Source organism: Natrix helvetica (genome assembly GCF_964273705.1).
Source record: "Natrix helvetica genome assembly, chromosome: 1".
NCBI classification, from domain to species: Eukaryota; Metazoa; Chordata; class Lepidosauria; order Squamata; family Natricidae; genus Natrix; species Natrix helvetica.
The window spans coordinates 118,374,523-118,399,273 of record NC_138548.1 but is presented as its reverse complement, the minus strand read 5'-3'; the positions used below and the strand labels follow the sequence as shown (position 1 = coordinate 118,399,273).

The 24,751-nt window shown below is 39.9% G+C and overlaps 1 pseudogene across 1 annotated transcript in view; it reads right to left on the bottom strand.

Moving 5' to 3' along the window:
• Positions 1 to 19,013, bottom strand: part of LOC309382952 (acyl-CoA (8-3)-desaturase-like) — a 61,361-nt pseudogene extending 42,348 nt beyond the window's left edge. Inside the window, exons 1-9 of the transcript in view lie at positions 18,772 to 19,013; positions 16,221 to 16,331; positions 14,538 to 14,735; positions 14,062 to 14,163; positions 12,563 to 12,691; positions 10,922 to 10,982; positions 8,972 to 9,045; positions 7,762 to 7,858; positions 6,641 to 6,737 (exon numbers count right to left, since the gene is read on the bottom strand). The product of the transcript in view is annotated as an acyl-CoA (8-3)-desaturase-like (transcript). The remainder of the gene's footprint in view (positions 1 to 6,640; positions 6,738 to 7,761; positions 7,859 to 8,971; positions 9,046 to 10,921; positions 10,983 to 12,562; positions 12,692 to 14,061; positions 14,164 to 14,537; positions 14,736 to 16,220; positions 16,332 to 18,771) is intronic.
• Between the last annotated feature and the right edge of the window lie 5,738 nt (positions 19,014 to 24,751).

The following is a 24,751-nucleotide window of genomic DNA, read 5'->3' as shown; positions in this document are numbered from 1 at the left end:
TAATACACTACATCCTTATCTTGCAATTGCTCAATACCTAAACTCAGATCAGGCAATAAGCCAACAATAGGTTGGTACTGGTAAAGAATTGAGAGGATTCACTGCTCTGGCTTGAGAATGAAAAGCTGACATCAGGACTTCCACAGTACCATTATCCCTGGGAATAGTCATTTCATGCCAGTACAGTCTTACACCTATTCAAATGTAGGCAATTAGCACAGCCATGGAAAGAGGCAATTAGCAATTGTGACGTAATAATCCAGATTTAATCTCTTGTTTTTGGACTATATATATACTTAATTATGTTCAAATAATAGGTGCAGATTTATAACTTATGTAAGTTTATTTACTGGTATAACTTTTTAAAGAAAATAAAAAGCAATAGAATGCAATTTATTGCAAATTATTTGAGGAAGAACTATATGTCTAGACACATGATCAAAATCAATATGCTGATTTTGATGATTTTTGCAAAAAAAATGTCTATTAGTCTATTCCTTGCTCTGTAAAACATGTACAATGAGAATGTACATTAATAAAGTTAGATGCAATGTTTTAAACTTCCACTGATTTCAGGGAGAAATAGAAGCATTTAGTTTTTTTCTTTTGAGCAGCTTTTTCATGAGAGTTTGCAGTAATTTGAGAAGTGAGATGTAAATAGTAATGTTGAAATATATCACTGTCAAATATACCTATGAAAAAGTGAGCTGAATTTGTACAACTGTTTTCTTTTTTGTAAGCTACTGAGGTTGTTATTCCACCAAAGTTTCCTACTTCTGTCTCATTCTCAACTTTACTTTTCCCTTGAATGAAGCTTTCCCAGAATAGTGATTTTAAGGATACTTTCAAACTGGGGAGATTTCAATGAATTAAAAGATTCTGAAATAATAACTAAAATGGAAACTGAAGGATTTTGAAATAGTTCCAAGTGACTATATAATTCTGACCTCTCAAGTGTGGCAAGTGTGTCATTTGCACACTTTGAGATATATTCCTTGAAAATTTATTTTATTTTAGGCAGTCCTTGTCACTGCGTTTATTTGGTTTGCCAGCTGTGCCTACATTCTGAGTTATATGGCAGAATGAACTGTCTATTATCAGCAATGCTTTACTGCGCATGTCATTACATTCCATACCTTCTTTCTCTTCTTCCTTTGTCTGTATGCAAAGAAGACAGGAACTCTCTGTCAATATGTAATCAATTAGCAGTATTTTATAGTCCCAATTGGGCCGGTGCTTCTTCCATACTCTCATCAGGGCACTTCAGAGAACATGATTGTTAAACACTTTATCCACCCTCTCTTCATAAAAAAGATATGCATGCCATCCCAGAACAAGATCATGGCCTTCTATATTCAGCAATTCCATTTTTGTTTTCCCAAAGCAATCTGCTACATGCGTTAATACCGCAGCTTCATAGTACAATCGAAGGTTTGAAAGTCTAAGGCCGCCTCTTTCGCGAATATCTTGCATAATCTTCATCTTTACTCTCAGTTTTTTCTCCTTCCAAACAAATTTATTTAATGTTGCTTGCCAATTTAACAAAGTTTTATCTGATTTAAGCACCGGTATCATCTGGAATAAAAAGATAAATCTAGGTAGAATGTTCATTTTAATTGCTGAGATCCTTCCAAGCAAGGACAATTGTAACTTTTTCCATACTTCAAGATCTTTCTGTATCTTTTGCCACAACACTTCATAATTATTTTAAAAAAGTTTTGTGTTTGATTCTGCGATTTGTATTCCTAAATATTTGACCTTGGAGACTATTTCAAAACCTGCTAAACTTACAAGTCTCTTTCTTTGAGTCTCTGTCATGTTTTTAACCATCATTTTCATTTTGTTTTGATTTAGTCTAAACCCAGACACCATGCCAAATTCTACTATAATATTTTTCATCTGGATTATTGACTTCAAAGGATGTGAAAGGGTAACAACCAGATCGTCGGCAAATGCTCTAGTTCTGTATTCCTTTTGCCTGATAGTTATGCCATCTGAGGATTTTGAGTCCCGAATTGCGTTCAACAAGACTTCCAAAGTTAAAATAAATAACAATGGAGATAATGGGCAACCTTGTCTTGTGCCTCTTTGTATCTCGAAAGTTCTTGACAAATTTCCATTAATAATAAGTTGTGCATTTTGTTGCTGATAAATTGCTCCAATCGCCTGCCGAAGTCGTGGTCCCATATCCATCTTTTCCAAAGTCTTGGTTAGAAAGTTCCAATTCACTCGATCAAAGGCCTTCTCTGCATCCAAGAAGACCAGCACTGCAGAGATTCTTTAATCCTCCTGGCAATTATTTTAATTTTGGGATAGATTTTGGGGTAGATTTTAATGTTGTTTCTAATTTTATCATTACTGTACAGTTTGTATATCACCTCCTCTATGTATATGTATGTATATGGTGTTTTAACTCTGACTGTACACCGCCCCGAGTCCCTTCGGGGAGAGGGAGTGGTTTATAAATCTAAATAAAGTAAAGTAAAGTAAAGAAGAAGAAAAAGATGGATGATGAATTCAAATATTATAAATGAAACAGAATACACTCAAATGCTGGAGAAAGAACTAAAACATTTTTTTAGAATAAATAAAAAAGAAGATACCTCAATTCAAAATCTCTGGGACACTATGAAAGCATACACAAGAGGCCTTACGATTGCCTATATGGCGAGGAAAACTAGAAAACAAAAAGAGCAACAAGAATGTATGCAAAAGGAACTTATGGAAGCCGAAGATGAACTCCAGAAAGACCCAAAGAATAAAATTAAAAAAGAAAAAAGAGAGATAATCAAACATAAGCTCAACTTAATAAATCAAAAGGAATTAGCGCAGAAAATTAAAGCAGCCAGACAAAATTACTTTGAACAAGCCAACAAACCTGGATGATGGCTGGCATACAGACTGAAGAATGAAAGAGAATAAGGATGATATATCAATTAAAAGATGATGAGGGAAGAATTCAATACAAAGCAGAAGAAAAGAAGAAAATTATTCATAAATACTTCACAAAACTATACGCACAAGATAGTATGGAGGAAAACAAAATAAAGCATTATTTAAACACAGCAAAGATAACACCAATCTCAAAAGAGCAAAGGGAGGCGATAAACAGGCCAATAACTTTATCCGAAGTGGAACTAGTCTTGAAAAACCAGAAAAATAATAAAACACCAGGACCAGATGGAATACCGGTGGAGCTATACAAATATAATAAAACAATATTGGAAGAGTTAGGGGTGGAAATGTTTAATGAAGTTTTAGGAAAAGCCAAGATACCGGAATCATGGACAGAAGCAATAATATCGCTAATCCCAAAAGAAGAAACCAGCCTACAAGAAATTCAAAACTACAGGCCAATTTCATTACTAAACTCTGATTATAAAATATCTGCAGCAATTATGGCAGGAAGAATCAAACAGGTTTTAAATGAACGAATACACCCAGACCAAAACGGATTTTTACCCCACAGACACATTAGAAATAATACGAGAATCCTCCTAGATATAATGGAGTACTACGAGGCGCATCCAGAAAAACAAATGGTACTGGTTTTCCTTGATGCACAAAAAGCATTTTACAACGTAATCTGGAAATTTATAATAACAATATTGGATGAGATGAAATTTGGTGAAAAATTTATAAAAATGATAGAAGGATTTCATAACAATCAGACAGCCAAAGTTCTGATGAATGGAGAATTAACAGAGAAGATCGAGATTAAAAAAGGAGTCAGACAGAGATGCCCCCTCTCTCCTTTGCTGTTTATATTGACTTTGGAAATTTTATTAAATGAAATTCGGAAGGACCAGGGAATAAAAGGTTTAAGACTCAAAAATGAAGAATATAAGGCCGAAGCCTATGCCGATGACCTAGTATTTGTACTAGAGGACCCATTAGAATCCAGTCAGAAATTAATTCAAAAATTAGAAGAATATAACGAAGTGGCAGGATTAAAGATCAATAAAAACAAAAATGATAACCAAGAACATGACAAAAAAGCAAGAAGAGGAACTGGAAGTAACAACCAGAATGCAAATAACTAAGAAAGTGAAATACTTGGGGATCTGGGTGTCGGCAAAATGTTCCACAATTAAAGATGATAACTATAATAAATTAGTGATACAAATAAAGAAAGAGTTAGAAAATTGGAAAAATATTCAACTATCACTCATGGGACGTATAGTGACAATTAAAATGAATATTCTACCAAGAATCTTATTCCTGTCGCAAGCCGCACCTATTAATCCGGGTAAAAAATTCTTTCAAGAATTAAACAAAATAACCGCTAGGTTTATTTGGCAGGGACGAAAAGCGAGGATTAAACTAAAGTCAATGCAAGACAGCAAGGAGAGGGGAGGCTTAGCATTACCAAATTGGGATCTATACGCATCGGCAGTATCAATAACATGGGTGAAGGATTGGATAGAGCTAAAGAATAAAAGAATTTTGACTTTGGAAGGCCATGATTTCCAAGCAGGCTGGCACACATTCCTATGGGATGATAAAAATAAAACGCACAAATACTTTCAAAATCATTTAATTAGAAGAGCGTTATTGCAAAAATGGCTCAAAGAAAAAAAAAACCCCACTATGTGAAAATTCTCCATGGGAGGCTTCTCGGCAATCACTGTGAAAAGGTTGGTCAATCCCCAAAGGGGTCGCAACCCACAGGTTGCTCCTTCCTTTTGGGTCAGCTTCTCGCCAGCCTCTCTGCATGGGAGGCTGGCCAGACTGGCCTGCTGGGAAGCAGGTCAGTCTTCTGGCAAATCTAATTCCGTGATGCAGGAAACCCAAGCCGCTCCTTCCTATTGGGCCGGCTTCTCACCAGCTTCTCCGCGGGAGGCTCCTTGGCACCCACTGTGAAAAGGTTGGTCGACCCCCAAAGGGGTCGCAACCCACAGGTTGCTCCTTCCCTTCGGGCCAGCTTCTCGCCAGCGGCTCTGCGGGAGGCTCCTCAGCGACCCCTGTAAAAAGGTTGTTCAACCCCCAAAGAGGTTGCAACCCACAGGTTGAGAATCGCTGCTGTAGATTCATACAAAATGAGTGGAATTTTAAAGGAGGTTGGTGTACTTTTCAAAATGTATTGGACATGATGCAGAAAAGTTTTAAGGGTCTATGGGGAAAATGGAAAATTCCATACAAGGCTTAATGAGCATAGATCAAGTTGCCCAGGAAAATGAGGAGCTAACAAAAGAAAGGGAAAAGCCAATAAAAGAAATAAAGAAGGGAAAAAATAAAGAGAAGATAATAATAAAAATAATAGTGATGGATGAATTAATACAGGGGGAAATATATTTAGAAAGTTGAATGATGTGATTGAAAGGAAGAAAGGGGCTGGGATAGAAAGCTTAGAAGTAAGGCAGCGGAAAAGGGTGGAGATGGCAGGAATATTTAGACCAAACATCCAAGAAGTAGATATAGATAAAATTAGAGATGTAAGGGAGGAATATGGGAGGCAGCCCCCACCCCCCAAGCATAACAATTAAAGTATCAAGGTGGGCAATAGATAATGGTGAGATTAATATTTTTCCTTCTCTTTATTGCTGTTTGGACTTGCCTTGCCTTTTCCTTTCTTTTCTTTAAGGCATAGCAATTATAAAGTTGAAGCGGGCAATGAGGTGATGAATGGATGATTTTCTTCTCTGTTGTTATTTTTGAGTTACTCTTCCCTATATCTCCCTCTATTTTCTTTTTTCTTTTTATTTCCTTTTTTTTCTTTTCTGACATAGGATATACTTAATCTTATATGTTATTAACTGCTAGATAAGAGAGACAGAATTTAGAAAAGAAGATATATTAAAAGATGAAGTATTAAAGAGAAGAGTGGTTAAAGTACATAATGCCAAGTCCCTTTTGGGAGAGGGGGTGGTCTAGATATACGAAATAAAGTAAGTAAGTATGTAAGTAATTACTGTTATTGCATCACTATGTTATTACAATATTACTATTATGTGGTAATAGTGGAGATAAATGTGACAACAAAGACGAATATTATGATTGCTTAAATGTGATTGTACCCAGACAACCCACTGTTTAATAAAAATTGGATTGAATAAATAAAGTAAATAAAACTTGGGGGGAGGGGAGAATATCCTGATCTGGATGAAAACCAGATGCTGGGAATGGAAAATTTTCCTGCACTGGCCAGTTTCTCTTTCAGTTAGCTCTATTATCTTAAAATGAGACCAAAGAATATTTGTTCTACTCATCTCATTTCCATTTTTATAAAGTCCAAACAAAAGCAACGTCAATCATAATCTATAAGAAAAGGCATAGCATTTCTAAACATACTTCAAACTTTTCTATGATAGGAAAAGCACGGTAAAAGAATTAAAAAAAGATAAAAATAACTTCCAAAAAGGAATTCAGTTTTCACATGCGCAAATTATAATTCATTATTATGGATCTGTGAATTATTGTCAATCAATCAATCTTTATTGATTAGCACTTGAGCCATATCAAAGTACTAAGTTCCAGAGACAAAAACTACAGTTTCAAATGAGATTAAAATAAACCACAATTTAAAATATAAACAGAATAGAGGGCAATAATTAAATTATAGTCATATAATGAAATTACGCAGACAAGCTAAAGTTTAATCATATACAGCCATAAATTTTATCTCTCAGATCTCTCTTACCTGTGTAGAGAACCAATCCATGTTTTTATCATGATTGATGGGCATAGGAAGATGATTCGCCTGTGTTATCCATGTAAATATAATACTCTCAAGAACACTGAGAGACAGAAATGAGGCAAAGTCAGGCAAATTAGGCAAAATGAAACTATATCTACACAAACAAGCCTTTAAGTAGAATAGTGGGACAAATTTATTCGTTTGTTTGTTAGGCTTAGAATGCAAGTCATTTACTAGACCTAATGATGCCTTTCTATGGAAATCAATACATTTCTAACACTCCTCCAGTGACAATGAGTCAGATTAAAACCAAAGACCAGGACCCCCAATCTTTCTGAGTTAGTGGACAAATTTGGAAGGTTGACCAGATACCATGGAAACTGATCCCAAATGGAGACTACAGAGTGGCTTGGCTTTATCCCAGATAGCTATTATAATGGCAGTGGTAGAACTGAAGCCCACACATATGGAAGTTAGGGAAATGATAATCTAGAGCCGGGATAGCGGAACTATGGCATGTGTGCCACAGATGGCAGGCGGAGCCATTTGGCAGGGTGCGGGAGGCGTTGCCCTGTCAGCTGGATAGTGTGCATGCGCACGCTTGCCAGCTGATTTCAGCCTTTTTTAAAGCCATTTTTCGCCCTCCGCAGGCTCCAGAGGCTTTATATGAGCCTGGGGAGGGTGAAAAGAGCCTCTCCGTCCTACCCCTCAGACGCCCTCCAGAGGCTTCAGGAGCTTCCCTCTGAAGTACAAAAAACAGGCCCTATGGGCAAACAGGAAGTTCAGAAACAGAATTCCGGTTTTCTCATAGGGTCGGTTTAAGCCCTCCGGGAGCTTCAGGGACTTTCAAGAGGCTTCCCTGAAGCCTCTAGAGGACTGAAAACCACCCTATGTGCAAACTGGAAGTGGGGGGAGCACCTCACCTGTGCGCATGCGCATTGGGGGGGTCGCATGTTGGATTATGGGTGAGGAACACCCGCGCACGACGCCCCTACATTTCCCCACCCCACCCACTAATGGCACTTGAGCCAAAAAAAGTTTCACCATCGCTGATCTAGAGAATAGTCAGGGTCTGGGAAGGGATAGTGAAACACAAAGAAAATAGTACATATGATGAACAGTACTTCAAAAGAAGGAGGTATCCCGAACACCCTTGAATCCCAATATGGGGTTGAAGGCAATAAAGAATCGGATAAAATATGCCAAAGACCATGCCATTTCCTGTAGAAGAAAAGAGATGGAATGGAGAGTAGAATAAGCATCTTTTCTTGCTCCAAGTAGACACCCTACATGGCATCTTACTCAGATCCAGATGTATATCTTCTGGAAACTCTGCTCTGTTACTGCCCATTTTGACAGAACCAGTTCTACCCTGGGTTCTTTTTTAATGGATTGACAGATTTAACTGACTGAAAAGAGCCATAGAAAAATTCACTACACAAGATTGCATATGCTTGGTTTTCTTTAAAGTATAATATTTTGAGGTCACATCATTCCAGAAAGTGATAGAGATGGAGAGAAGTTTCTTTGCATGTTGTTATTAGGGTTTTTTTTAGTTAATCAGGGAAGACAAACTTTTTATGTAGTGATTATCAATACAAGAGACCAGGTGTGTTTTAAGCACCAGTGTTGCTGTGCGTGTGGACCTGTTTGAGCTCATAAAAAATATTATTTTCAATAACTGATATGTTTATGTGATATCAGGTGAGAATGTAGAGATTTTATTAGCTTTGATTATCCCACAAAATTCCAGCCATTTTTAATTTGTGTACTTGACAAGAGTGCATGGCAAATTCCCACTTTAAACAAGGCTGGAAAAGTCTTGTCTCCCATCTTCTATATTAGAAAAAAATAAGCCCAACCCCATTTCCAATCCCTCTAGATATTTTTTTTAAAAGATGAACCATAACTTTATAGTTGTATTCAAGCCACCATAAATCATTTTTTAATCAAAGCCCTCATAATCACTTCTTGAGAAAGCTAGATTGTAATTCTTGGACATTCTTAGTTCAATCAATGTTATTGTCCAGTTGCCTTTAACGTTTCCCCAACATGCCTTCTTTATGTTTGTTTTCCCAGGCAAAAATTGAATGCATTCTTCATAAAAGGCCTTTTGATAGCCAGCAATAGTTCCTCTGGAAGCACTTTGGAATTGGGTGACATTGACTTTCCATTAACAATATCACCATGCAAATTTTATACGGACCTGAAATGGTTTAGCCTTTTCAAATCCTCTTAAGGAAATAAATTCTAAACCTGGAAATGTACCATGGGGGGAGGGGTGTCTCAGTATTGAATTATTTAATATTTGGTATGGATTATTTGTGTACTCACCCTCCAGAGCTTGCGTTGGAATATAAAGTACAATGAGTAAACTTGAAAAGTAGACATTATCATCAGTGGCAATGCTACAGAAGGAAACAAAATGCATATAACCATTAACTGTCCTTTCTAAAGATAAAAGAAGCATCAACCACACTCCTGAAATAATTTGCATCTACCATTTTATTTAACAATTATAATTGTACTTGAGAATCTCATCATCAAAAATAAATCAACTCCAAAACTTGTATGTGGCAAGCACTGCCTGATTTGTGCCACTCAAACTATTTGTGCTGGCTCCATTAGAACCAATTGACTAAAATACACTTGAATGAGCTAAAGGAAACTCTGTTATTCCTTGTGATAAGTTGACAATACTATTTTACTCCATTCAGATTTATTTAGAGGAAAGCCCTGGTAAATCGAGTGAGACCAGCCCTCAAGTGTTTATATATTCATACGTAAGTGACATCTTGTAAAACTGCCCATCTTGTAAAATACAACACTGGGCAACTTACAACAATATAAAACCTAACACTAGAGACAGGCCAACCTACTAATATATATAAAGAGAGCAAACCCCACTACCTTCTAGCACCAATGATGTTACCTAATTGGGTAATGAAACGTCTGCAAGAAAATTACTGGCCTCAAGCAGCACCAAGGACCCCACAGTTCCAACCCAGCTACAAATATTCTCTTCTATTGGAATCACCTGAATAAAAGGCATTTTTCCTTCAAAAGAGGGAAGGGGTTAATAGTCCAGAGGAAAAGAAGCATAGGGGCACAACAAGGAAAGTTGCAAAATACAGAATACAATATTGTAATAGAATATAATAATTGTAATAATTATAATAATTGTAATGAATGTAACAATATAGAAATAGTAATAGAATAAAATGTAAAGTAGAGGAAATAAGAAACACACTTATACTTGTAAGTTACACATTTTGCTTTTATATCGGGTTTTTTTTTCTTAATAAAATATCTCCCTAACCCTTATAGGAAGGTTTTTTTTTAAACTTGTTCAGTCCAACATGTTAGTGGTTCTTGAGACTCAGACTCAACACTTAATCTAATTGGAGAGAGTTTTTTTTAAAAAAAATACTTATGATAGAGGTTCCCTCTGAACTGCTGTAAGCAACTAGTTGTTGTGGCACTGGCTTGACTGGCTTCAAGAAAGGAAGGACCAAGTCATGGAGTTCATGAGATTCAATCTTTATTAGCTTGGATGGCAGTGTGGTAGCTTTCAAAGGCCATCTGAAGGAAGACCAGTGGATTTCCTTGGTTGGTTATTGTGAGAATGGACTGCTGAACTTGATGGGCCAAGGATTAGATCCAGCAGGCACCATTTATGATCTTATGAATAAAGCAGTTTCAAAAAGAAAAACAACTGCTGGTGAAGAGGTTGGACTATATTCTCCATTATGTTCCTGTCTCTCTTCCATGGCAATTTTCTTCCACTGTAATTTGATTTATGGATGCTCCTCAGTTGTGTCTATAGAGCATCAAATAATTGAGCAGTTGCATGAGAAAGTGCAATACCCTCTCCAGGTTGGCATTTCTCTGTTTGCACTGTTTAGGCATAGTCTGTTTCTGAAGGTATGGACTTAAAATCAGGATGCCTCCCTCCACCTTAAATATGTAGATTAAACTCATGGGAATCTGTGTGTTCTCAGAAAGGAAAGATTTCCTCCTCATTCTCTGCAATGTTCTGTAGTTGCTACTACTGCTCTTAGCCTTCCCTCCTCCTCTTTATCTTATAATTATCATTTATCTTAATAAGAGTTGTTCTTAATCTAAACTGTGCTGGGGATTATGTACAATGCATATATATAATCTGCCCCTGAGCTCATGGTTGAATAGATAAGAGTCCAAAGATGATGTAAAAGTTGTTTTTTTTGACAGAGGAAAAAGTTCATTTGGAGTTTAACAGGACGTAGTGGGAGAAAAGATACTCACTGAAGAAAAAATACTTGTGCTGATAGTTATAAGGCATGTATTTCTTTTTCTGCAAACCCAACTGTAAAAGAAAGGCATGAAAAAAGCAAATAACTTTCAATAGGTGATTACAACTTAAGGCTCCATTTCTATAACTTCCTTTTCATCTGCTCTGTGAAATAAATTCTCAGGCAGGAAAAAAGCAAAAAAAAAAGTGAGATGTACATAACTGTCACAATAATAAATTGTAATTGTGGTAATTAGAATAGATTGCAGTCTTTATTTTCAAAATTTCCAGGTGTAGAAACACATGGCAGAGCGAGATAGCTTTTAAAATTAAGCCCTGCGTTAGAAATACAGAAAGAACAGTCTTAAACTTAGATTTCTTAGTTAGGAAAGGAAGCTGTCCCCTTAGGTAGCAGAAACACTAGATAAACTTTTACTAATCTTCCCATTAGTAGAAGGCCCCAAAGGAAAGTATTACTGATGGACCTGGATCTGATGGGTTCAAAGTGTTCCATTGTCCCAATATCAGCTCTTCAGCCACACCATCCTATAGCCACCAAAATAAATGTCCCGACTGATTTCAGAAGAGGTGAATTAACAATAAATAGGGAATCCAGAATCTCAGCTAAATAGGCAGCTTCTTCATTTTGATATTTTTACTGACTGCCACATCCTCAGAACCTCACAACCATCAGAGATAGAACATTCTCTACCAGTATTTCTGCTTGTGAGGCATAAGTAATTCTATATTTTCTTTGTTTGAAGAAACAGCCAAGGCAGAATATGCTTATCAAATCTGAAACACTCCACTGAGATTATTCACACAATAGTAAATCCAATCCATAACATTAACCAGAGAAAGAGCAAAAGGGAACAAACAAAGAGATACTTAAGCTCCATACCACCCTCCATCTTTTAATCTATCCTATTCCTATCAGAGCTGCCAGGATTTTTGGACAGGAAGACAATCTGTTACTTTGCTTACCTAACTCACCTTCTTGGGATTGTGATCACATGGCCATAAAAACTTGCTGCTTTCCTCAGAATCCTTTTGTACATGATTGTTCAGTCAATCCCGTGAGCTAATTCCCTCAATAATCCAGTTCATAATATTCAACTATAGCTATAAGCTACCATAGGAGAACCAGTTTTAAGGCATCAGGCTAGAAACTGCAAGATTGTGAGTTCTAATCTCTCCTTGGACAATGCCACCCAGCCTTAGAAATCAGGGGTCCATTATCAGTGGTGGGATTCAAAGTTTTTACTACCAGTTCTGTAGATATGGCTTTGTGGGCATGGCAGGCAAAAGGATACTGCAAAATCCCCATTCCCTCCCCACTCTCAAACTTCTGCTACCAGTTCTCCAGAACCTGTCAGAACTTGCAGGATACCACCTTTGGTCCATATAGAGAAATACACTTTTGTTATGGCCACCTTGGGTGAACATTTTGTCCAACCCTACTAATCTACTATCTCAGTGAGATCTGTCTTATCAAACGCTGCTAATAAATTTAAGTAATAAACCCAGTAGACTGTGTTCAACTCTAACAAATTGACAATGAAATGGCTTAAGAGTTGTTGTTCTGAATGCTGATCTGAAATGAGAATGGCCAGGGTTCAGTAAAATCTGTTGTCATCTAAGCAGTTGCTTCTTACCTCCAAAGAAAGAGTTTCCCCTAATGACAAAATAAAGGGATGAAATGAAACATATGAGTCCTTCTCAAAACAGTTGGGTTTAGCATGATGCTGGGAATGGTGAAAAGACCACCAATTAGCTGAAAGCCCCTGTAGAGGAAAAGTGAAAGAAAGCATTCAGGCTCTTGTAAAAGATTGCTCTGCTTTGAAGAGGAGATTCCATTGAAACTTTGAATTGGATTTTCAAATAAGTTTGAGATGTTGAATCAGCTGACTCTGAATTATCTTGCAGAGGTTCAAAACAGTTTGAAGATTAAGTGCACTTTCTAGCTTTGAAGAATCTCAAGCATTCATTGCATATGTGGACAAAACTGGGGGAGAATTTTGAGTACTGTAATGAGTTCCCTGATATTAACATGAGTAGGTGGCAAATGAGTTTTATCACCTTTCAAAACCCTGCCTGTCAAAGCACTGGAAGAGGTGCTGCTCTGCTATTTGTGTATTTAGAGAGATTCACCTGTGGGGAGAAACAGAAAACAAAATAGAGACCTACATCTATTCTGCTCTGTCTCTCTTTTAATGAGTCTTGCGTTTTCTTGCTTCTATACCATTTTATTCTTATTTTTCTTCAACTCACCTGTAGTATTAGCTTTGGGTCTAGTATTGTCTAGTATTTGATAAAATACATAAACAATTCATGTTCATTATTTGTCTGTCTGTCTATCTATCTATCTATCTATCTATCTATCTATCTATCTATCTATCTATCTATCTATTATCTTTCTTTCTTTCTTTCTTTCCTTCTTTCTTTTTATCTTTCTTTCTTTCTTTCTTTCTACCTTTATGGCTATGTGTGTATGTTCCAGCATTACTCAGGAATGCCTTTAGCAATTTCAACCAAACCTAATACACAGATGACTTTCTGTCTAGAAAGTCTGTTGGGGTAAGACACCCCAACATCCCCTCAGTGTGTGTGTGTGTGTGTGTGTGTGTGTGTGTGTGTGTTTGTGTGTATTCCAGCATCACTCTGGAATCCCTGGGCTGCTAAAATGAAAAGGAATGAATTATATCTATAGTGTCAAATCACAGTACTTTTGAAAATGGTAGTTTGCATTTTTGGATTCAAGTTCTCTTAAGATACAGCCTGTTGTGCCTTAAAATGGCATCTACAGTGCAGTTGCCATGGTAACAGCTTCACAGTACTCTATAAGGGGGCTTTCTCTGGTAAGGGTTATTGGGTGTAAATAAACACCCAGGGAATGCCGGGTTATCTGCTAGTGTTTAATAGATTTGAAAATCCCTTGGAATTCATAAAATGGATTAGGAATATTATATCTACTACTAAAGTAAAATTTAATGACATTTCCTCCCACTTTTCATAATTTAGAGAAACTAGAAATGGATAAATAACACAACATATTGATATTTACTCATGAAACTTTTTCATGTATATTTGTAATATTCCATATTCTTTCCCTTCAATTCTGTGGAACATTCTAAGAATAATGTACCTTACTTACCTTTAAATGGCACATTACAAATTCTTGAAAATGGTGGTTCTATTTTGGATTACTGAAGACTGAAAGATGTCCCAAATCATGTCCTAGCCAGCCTGCTTGAGACTAAAAGAAAAGAGTGATTCGCCACAGAAGGACTACCTTTTGTGTCACTCCTACAACTTATATCCAATGGTAATAGCTATGCAAGAACTGCTGGGATAGATAAAATAAAGATTCATTCATTCTAGGATTTTTTTATTCAATCAAAGGGGCAGCCACCCAGAGAAGCATTCCAAACAGGATAGGCACAAGAAACCAATTCTACAATATAACCACAGATGTAATTGAATGCAACCTTCTCAAAGCACATGACAATTGAATATGTGTCATTTTCTTTATAAAGAAATTATTTTAATTTGGTTGAAAGACAGTCTGCTGTAGGAAGCCAAACTAGCGGAAAATGCAATTTTACCTAAAAATAAAGGCAAGAATATTACCTGAGCAAAGGTCATCAACACTGTGACAATAAGAAAAGATGTCATAGATAGTCCAAAATACCACAAAACAAACCAGCCAGCAGCATCCAGTACTAAAATATGCAGAAGCATCAGGAAAAAGAACAATTGGTTTGGCTTGAAGAGTCCCATCTTTTTAACAGTGGACAGCAATTCCCAAAAATCTTCTATTAATAATTGCTATGGGGAAAAATTCAGAAAATTTGCAGGAGTTTTGACTTTATGGATACAGCATAGCTAGCCAGTGGCATCAACAGTTAACATGGAGAACTCTTGGTGGAATTGCCCTCCAAATATCCTTTACCTTCCAAACTTTTAATACTCTTTCAAAAACATTAAATGCGGAAGAAAACAAATGAAAAATGGTTGCATAAATAAACTATTTTTCTACTTAGTGACTGCTAGACAACTTAGAGCTCATGTTTGGGACGCTAGAAATCAATGCCTATCTGTATTTAATAATCTTGGCAAAAAGCACTAATGGGGAAACAGAAAGAGGGTGGAGGGAGGGAGAGATATATATGATTTCATGGTATAGCTTGGTATAGTTTGATAATGTACATACTAATCTATGGTTGGAGAATTACTAGTTTAAACTAACCACTGACTGTTGAGTTATTCAGTACTATTTTTATTTGTATATTTATTGTAAACTATTGGCACATTACATTTATTTATAGAATATATTTGTACTATACTTCAATTTCATTAATGTTTATTTAAATGTAATATTTCATTACAATTATAAAATACGCAATTAATATTATGAATTAATATTAATTATTATTTCTGATCAAATATTTATGGAACTCAATGGGGCTCTATTTACCTACTTTAATCGCTTTATAAAGCTGCCCACTCAATAACTTTCAGCAGGTTACATCATTAGAAACCTATTGGCCAGAGGTCCCACCACAGGACATTCCCAAGCATGATCAAGGCTATTTCAGGGCTCTGCCCACGCCTGAAAGCTGACTGAAAATCATCCAGACTTGCCCAATTTGATAGCCAACCTCACTTTTAAAAATACCTTGGATCATGTTTGGCAGAATCAGATGAAAAATCATTTGATGGGACATAAAATGAGGTTGCTCTACATCTGGAGGGTGAAAAGGGTAAAACTGAGTACATTCACTCTACATTGGACACTAACTGGATATGTCTTGTTGAGATGACAGAAGCGTCATCATGGGGGGAGGGGTTGTTTGGACTCAATTTGAATCTGTGGAGCCTAAAGAAGAAAACAGGGCTATTTCCCTGTTGCTCTCACTTTGGATTAGAGTCTTGCTTGCTTAGTGGAAGCAGACAGGGAGATGAGAGGAGGCCAAGCGTGAGTGATAGTGAAGACATCCTCCCGATATATTTGGGAAGAATCAAGTGCGGCTTCAGGGCAATGAGGTGGAAAGTGGAAGGGAATGAAATAGCAGATATTAAGATCACTTCATAATTTAAAGTCGGCTGAAGGAAATGGACTTTCACTGTTTTTAGAAGTGCCAAGAGACAATGCAGAAAGATTGAGGAGCACCTGATAAAATCACTTCTGTTAACCTTAATAGCAGATCAGTTTTAATGACAAAAGCGATCTTTGAGTCAACCCAATAATAATTAAGGGTTTGCAGTTTAACACCATAAGCCAGAACCTCAATTTTCTGTCTCCAAACTTACATTTTTACTGGGTTCAAAGCTGGGCTGATCAGGTGCCAATTCCCCAATCAAAAGTGATGCCATGTGCTTCCTTACTAGGGTCTTGTCAAGGTGAAAGGCTGTAAAAGGATCCTAAAGCCAAAACATAAAGAAAAAAAGGGGAAAATATTGTAATTAAGAACCAATTTAAAGTCAACCTGGAAGAAACATGTTTAGGCTGAGTGGTTATATTTGATTCTTATCTTTCTTCTCTCCAATTCAAAGCATGACAGACATAATTCCCAGGAGGTGCTTGAACGCATTTCATTTGAATCTTGACTCTCAAAATCTCAGATTAACATGGCAGATTAACAAGCTTTGTTCCAGTTCCATAATTCAACCTTTAATCACTTTTGTCCTGGATAATTAAACATTCATTGACATATATATTGCAACTCATTTCAGGGAGAAACACCTGAAATTGGTGCGGCAAGAGTTGATACGTTCCAACGACTCTCTGACTTTGCCTAACTACTGGTAATTTTTTACTCTGACTAGTGAAGTCACTTGGATGACCAACTGAATATCTCAGATTAACAAAGTTTGGTCCAGTTGCCATGATTCAACCTTTAGACACTTCCATTTTTAAAAAAATCTTTCTCTTTTTTATTTGTCTGAGTTTAATTTGTATTTGATTTTACTAGTATGCTGAAAATATTTATCAAAAAATATTTTAAAAATTAAAAATAAGTAAAAGAAAAGGGAAAAAATAGGGTAATGTGCTTTGAAAGTGGGTTATAGCGACTGAGTGCAGTCTTATTTTTTAAATGACGATAAAAATATTATTTTTTCTTCTATTCAGTCATGTCCAATTCTCAAGGACTGTTGGATATTTTTTCTTGGCAAGGTTTTTCAGAAGTGACTTGCCACTGCTTCCTTCCTAGGGCTGAGATAAAGTGACTAGCCTAAGATCATCCAGTCAGCTTCATACACAAGCCAGCACTTGAATTCACAATTTCCCAATATCTAGCCTTATATATAGCCCGTAATCGCTACACCAAACTGGCTCCATGACACTTTTTGTGATTAGTTGCAAAGTCATGTCCAACCCATTGCAACCCCATGGACACATAACTTATGTCTTATCTTTTTATTTTCTACATCCAGGTTGTTGTTGTTGTTGTGTGTGAGAGAGAGGGGGGGATGTTTTGTTTTGTGAGCTCCTACTTGCAGTCCGTATTAACAGAGGCCAGATACTGGTTTTCCCAACTGACCGAAAAGGTGTATAAGTATGTGCATCTTCAAATAATCATGTGATATAGATCCAGTTTCTCTCTTTGCAAAAGGGAAGACAGATAGGATAGTATTACATGACTGAACTTCTTGCTCCTTGTTACACTTGTGTATGATTAATTCAAAAATTACAAATTGATTATTTGGGCAGCTGGTCTTCCGCTCTCTGCCGTGCATGCAAGGGACACATGTGTGCATGCGCAGGGGGTGGGGTGTATGCTTGGAGGGGTGCTCGCATTGCATTTTGGGGGCTTACACTGTGCCCACATGTCCTCTTTTGGCTTCCAGATTGGTGCAGGAGGCTTTCCAAGGCCAAAACAGAGCACAGAGGGGGTGCACATGGTCCCCCGACCCAATTTTGGGTGTGGAATGCCTCCTGCACCAATTTTTCCCTCAATCTGTGGTTCCATTCTCACACAACACTTGCTTCCTCCACATTAAGCCTGTTTACTCAGTCCCACTTAAGACTTTTCTTCTCTAGGCTCAACAGTTCAGTTTAACAATTCCTTCAACAACCACCCCACTCTCTCTTTGTGGCTCCTGTTCCAACTGTTTTGGACCTTTCTTAAAGTGTAGCTCCACAAACTGAGCAAAGAGCAGAATAAATGGATTGCTTTGTAAATAACTAAGAAAGCCAAATACTAGCAAAAAGAAAGTCAATATCTGCTTCATATAGTATAGTGAGACTTTTGAAAAGTGTTCAGAAAAATGGGAATCTCGTCGTCCTCATGAGAAACTTACATACAAGTCAGGAAGCCACAATACAGGCAGAACATGGCAAAACAGACTGACTCCAGGTTAGCAAAAAGGTACAAGGCTGTGTACTTGACCCTTATATTCAACTTATATGCTGAATACATATGAAGGGCAACTGGTTTTAACATTGGAGGGAGAAACATCAAGAGCCTGTATTAGGCTGATAGCCCTACCCTGAAGCTGAATATACAGAAAATCTGCAAGTTTTCATGATAAAAGTCAAGGAGCAGAGTGGAAAATGGGATTAAAATTAAATATATGAAGAAGACCAAAGTAATTATAACCACGTACAATGACATTGGCAGTGAAGAGACTGAAAATGATAAATAGAATCAACCCTGAACGGTAAAGGAACAAGCAATCAATAAAACTGACTAGCACTCAGTAGAGCTACCACAGAAGCCTTGGAAAAGATATTTAAATGCGGTGCCCATAGCTACAAATATTAGAATTGCGTAAACTATGGTATTCCCTGTGACACTTTACGGGAGCGAAAGAAACTGGCCACCCGAGTCCTCGCCTCGTCAGCTGCCCCGCGCCTTACCGTGGCATCCTGCCCTGCGTACGAGCTGATAGTCCGGGAGCCCCCGGGTGCCTCCTGTGGAACCGGCTGATGTCATAGACTTTCCTGTCAATCACCAGCCAGCGCTCCCGTGACGGGTCTTCCTGGCCAGTGCGCCGCCCGATCTCTTCCCAGGTAAACCACCGCGAAGGGCCGGACTGATCGGCCGCAGGATCAGCCTCCCTCCTCCGCCTGATCCCGGTTTCTCCTTGCTGGGAAGCCATCTCCTCCCGACTGAGGCTTCGGGGAACTTGACACTGTCCTTTTCAGCACCATCGGGAGGGCGGACTAGGCGAGTCAGAGCAAGGGAGTTGCCTCCCTTCTCCGCCTTCGATTGGCCCAAAAAGTTTCATCGACGCTGCTTTCGTGGGACAAACGCAGACTGAGAAACTCTCGAAAAAGCAACTCGGGCGAGCCTAAGATGCTCGGCTTTTCGAGTACGAAGGAGAAGCCGACTGCCGACCGGTGTGAGTCATTGCATTTTGAAAAGTTGCCCTCCCCAGCCGATAGTGATAGGATGGAGATCAGCTATGCCAGCAATTGTTTATTTCGGAGAACAAACAGCTGGGATTCAAAGAGTCACTATTGATTCATCTCTGCCTTCTCTCCATCCCTGTAATACCACAGGTTGAGGATTTCTACTGGCTATACAGAAGGGAGATTGGCATAATCTGAAACAGCTTTCATTTGCTTAAACATTATAGTGGCAAAACACACATCTTTCTGGCAGCTTGCAGGAAAGGGGCTGACAGAGGCTTATCACTAATACACTACATCCTTATCTTGCAGTTGCTCAATGCCTAAACTCAGATCAGGCAATAAGCCAACAATAGGTTGGTACTGGTAAAGAATTGAGAGGATTCACTGCTCTGGCTTGAGAATGAAAATCTGACATCAGGACATCCACAGTACCATTATCCCTGGGAATCGTCATTTCATGCCAGTACATTCTTCCACCTATTCAAATGTAGGCAATTAGCACATCCATGGAAAGAGGCAATTAGCAATTGTGACAGTAATAATCCAGATTTAATCTCTTGATTTTGGGCCACATATATACTTAATTATGTTCAAATAATAGGTGCAGATTTAAAACTTATGTAAGTTTATTTACTGGTATAACATTTAAAGAAACTAAAAATAAATAGAATGCAATTTATTGCAAATTGTTGGAGGAAGATCTATATGTGTAGACACATGATCAAAATCAATGTGCTGATTTGTTGACTTTTTGCTAATTTTGATGATTTTTGCAAAAAAAAATGTCTATTAGTCTATTCCTTGCTCTGCAAAACATGTACAATGAGAATGTACATTAATAAAGTTAGATGCAATGTTTTAAACTTCCACTGATTTCAGGGAGAAATAGAAGCATTTAGTTTTTCTTTTGAGCAGCTTTTTCATGAGAGTTTGCAGTAATTTGAGAAGTGAGATGTAAATAGTAATGTTGAAATATATCACTGTCAAATATACCTATGAAAAAGTGAGCTGAATTTGTACAACTGTTTTCTTTTTTGTAAGCTACTGAGGTTGTTATTCCACCAAAGTTTCCTACTTCTGTCTCATTCTCAACTTTACTTTTCCCTTGAATGAAGCTTTCCCAGAATAGTAATTTTTTAAGGATACTTTCAAACTGGGGAGATTTCAATGAATTAAAAGATTCTGAAATAGAAACTAAAATGGAAACTGGAGGATTTTGAAATAGTTCCAAGTGACTATATAATTCTGACTTCTCAAGTGTGGCAAGTGTGTCATTTGCACACTTGAAGATATATTCCTTGAAAATTTACTTTATTTTAGGCAGTCCTTGTCACTGCGTTTATTTGTTTTCCCAGCTGTGCCTACATTCTGAGTTAAACGGCAGAATGAACTGTCTCTTATCAGCAATGATTTACTGTGCATGTCATTACATTCCATACCTTCTTTCTCTTCTTCCTTTGTCTGTATGCAAAGAAGACAGGAACTCTCTGTCAAGATGTAATCAATTAGCTTAGTAAGTTTGTATTTTTACTTTCTTTACAAGTAAATGTTTTTCTTAGATTATGCCTCGGGTTTATTTTTGCTTACTTCAAAAGTATACTTCAAGGTTTGCCAAGATCCATACATCAATTTCCAGGGTGGAATTCACACCCTGACAGTCCTCGCCTTACAATAATAATAATAATAATAAATTTAGATTTATTAGCCGCTCCCTTTCCAAGTAGGACTCGGGGCGGCGTACAATGGAGCATATAACATGAAACATATATAACAACACCAAACGTACATACACACACAACACACATACATACACGGAGGAGGAAGCAAATTACATCAATAGACAGTTAAAAATCTGCTTTAAAATACCCCAATTGTAAAAACCCAATATAATTAATATTTAAGAACAATTTAAAAAACAGTTTGGAGGAATGGGAAAATTACGATTGCGATTGAGCCAGGCCGGATAATTGAAAGAGGTGGGTCTTCAGCTGTACACGGAAGGAGCGGAGATCGGAAATCATCCTGATGTCACGGGGGAGGTCATTCCATAGGGCTGGGCCCATCACAGAGAAGGCTCTGCTCCTGGGTGTCGCCCCCCGGCACTGTTTGGCGGACGGCGCCCGGAGAAGTCCCTCTCTGTGTGAGCGAATTGGTCGTAGGGATGTGTGGGGCAGGATGCGATCCTGCATATAACTAGGCCCTGTGCCATGGAGCGCTTTAAAGATCATAATCAAAACCTTGAAACGCACTCGGTAGACCACAGGCAGCCAGTGCAGCTCGCGCAGGAGAGGTGTTACAGGGGAGCATCTAGTCCTCCCCATAATCACCCGCGCAGCCGCGTTCTGGACCAATTGTAGTCTCCGAGTGCATCTCAAGGGAAGCCCCATGTAGAGAGCATTGCAGTAATCCAGGCGAGACGTCACTAGCGCATGGGTGACTGTGCGTAGGGCATCCCGGTCCAATAAGGGGCGCAATTGGCGCATCAGGCGAACCTGATGGAACGCCCCCCTTGCCACGGCTGTTACATGGTTATCCATGGACAGCCGGGTATCCAGGAGGACGCCCAAATTGCGCACCTGTTCCATGGGGGCTAGTTGGACGCCCCCGATGGCCAGAGATGGAAGCACCTGGTTGAACCGGGAGGCCGGAAGCCACAGCCACTCCGTCTTGGAAGGGTTGAGTTTTAGTCGGTTGCCATCCATCCAGACCCGTACGGCTTCCAGACACCGGGACATCATTTCGACGGCCTCATTGGGGTGGTTCGGAGTGGAAATGTATAGCTGAGTATCATCAGCATACAGATGATATCCCACTCCAAAACCACGGATGATCTCGCCCAGCGGTTTCATATATGTGTTGAACAGGAGAGGCGAGAGCACCGATCCCTGTGGCACTCCACATGTGAGTGGCCTCCGGGTCGAACTCTGCTCCCCTGTCAACACACGTTGCGTCCGACCAGAGAGGTAGGAGCCAAACCACCGTAAAACGGTGCCTCTGACTCCCAGCCCCTCTAGCCGGTGCAACAGGATACCATGGTCGATGGTATCGAACGCCGCCGAGAGATCTAATAGGACCAGGATAGAGGAACAACCCCTATCTCTGGCCCTCCAGAGATCATCAACCAATGCGACCAAGGCCGTCTCCGTGCTGTGCCCGGGTCGGAAGCCGGACTGGCGCGGGTCTAGATAATCATTTTCCTCCAGGTGACGTGGGAACTGCTGTGCTACCACACTCTCTACAACCTTCGCTAAAAAAGGAAGGTTGGAGACTGGACGATAATTGACTAGGTCCGTTGGGTCCAGGGAAGGCATCTTGAGCAGGGGCCTCACCACCGCCTCTTTCAAGGCGGCCGGTAGAGACCCCTCACCCAGCGAGGCGTTCACCAGGCCCAGGAGCCAGTCACGCGTGACCTCCCAGGATGCCAGTACAAGCCAGGACGGACACGGGTCCAATAAACATGTGGTGGGTCGCAGACGTCCACGCAACCTGTCCAAATCCTCGATGGCAACCGAGTCAAACTCCTCCCAAAGCGGTCCCTCAAGACTCGCAACGGGCGTCTCTACTGAACCACTGAAAGGGGTCCATCCCATCCGGATTTGAGCGACTTTGTCCTGTAGATAATTCCCAAACTCCTCTGCTCTACCCTGTAAAGGGGCTTCCCGTGGTCTCTCAAACAAGAGGGAACGGGTCACCCGAAACAGGGCGGCAGGGCGGTTATCTGCAGACGCAATAAGAGCAGCGCAATGTTGACGTTTGGCCGCTCTTAGTGCCACAAGGTACGTCTTCAAATATGCTCGTGCCTGTGCTCGGTCAAATTCGGAACGGGAGGATCTCCAACGACTCTCTAGGCGTCTCTTGTGGCGTTTCATCACCCTTAGCTCCTCGGTAAACCAAGGTGCCAGGGTGGTTCTTCGCCGCAGGAGAGGCCGCAAAGGCGCCACCCGGTCTAGGGCCCCGGTAGCCGCACTATTCCATGCGACTACCAGGTCCTCTACTCGGGGGCGGGTCAGGTCCACAGGAGGTGGCCCAAGTTCCGTCTGGAACCTATCCGGTTCCATCAGGCGCTTGGGGCGGAACCATCTAATACCTTCCAGTTCCGCCTCCTCGCGGCGGGGGGTAGCACCAGGGAAGTCCAGCCGGAGAAGTGAGTGATCCGACCATGACAGGGGAATAGTGTCTAGATCCCCTATTCCCAGATCACTCGTCCACTGGCCAGAGACAAAAACAAGGTCCAGGGTGTGGCCTCCCTCGTGAGTAGGGCCCTGAATTAACTGGGTCAGGTCCATGGCTGTCATGGAAGCCATGAACTCCCGAACCCCCTCAGACGCTTCTCCCATCGACGGCAGATTAAAATCCCCCATCACTAAAAGTTTGGGGGTCTCAACCGCCACCGATGAGATCAGCTCAAGGAGTTCGGGCAGGGCCGCTGAAGTATAGCGAGGAGCCAGGTATACTATCAGCAGGCCCAACTGCCTCCCTGGGCCCCATCTCACGACGAGGGACTCACACCCGGATGTCTGCGGCACAGTGAACTCTCTCGGCTCTAAGTCTTCCCGGATAATCACTGCTACCCCACCGCCCCTTCCCTGGGCCCGAGGCTGGTGAAATGCTCGATAACCTGGAGGGCACATTTCCACAAGGGGTAGACCTCCCTCGTGGCCCAACCAGGTCTCGGTTATTCCGGCGAGGTCCGGGTCCCCCTCCAAAATTGGGACTGAATCTTGATCATTGAGTGAAACCGTAGTTAGGGCACAACGTAGAGAAAAGAACTCATAACTAGATTCAGCAGGCCATATGCATTTGAAAGACAAAGGAACTCTTTTGAAGACAGCAAAGTCCACATTTTGAACAGAGATGACCGCTGGCTTGAAAGAGGGGTTCAAAGTGGCCATATATGTCAAAAATGAACATCCTTCTCTCAACAGGGGGGGAGGGATATGACATCATCTATCTCCAATCTATAGCACAGTCCTTTCAATAGTTCCAATAAGGCTCCACACCCATTTGTACCACGCAGGTGTCCCTGATGAGACAGATAAACCTCCAGGTGGCCCTTAATCAGAGCTGGTATTAAGCAGGTTCTGAACAGTTTGGGAGAACCAGTAGCAGAAATTTTGAGTACATTGGAGAACTGGTAAATACCTCTAACTGGCCCCGCCCCCATCTATTATCTGCCTCCTGACTCCCAGCTGATGGGGAGGAAATGGGGATTTTGCAGTAACCTTCCCCTGGAGTGGGGAAACTGGGACTTGAGAGGCAGAGAATAGATGGGGTCAGGGCCAGTCAGAAGTGGTATTTACCAGTTCTCTGAACTACTCAAAATTTCTGCTACCGGTTCTCCAGAACTGCTCAGAACCTGCTGATTACCACCTCTGTCACCCTCCCAGTCCAAGAAGCAGCCCCTAGAATGAAGAAAAGGACAGAAATATAAACGTGCATGGTCATCTTGGTGATATTATTTGTTTGGTGGTGCAAGATACCT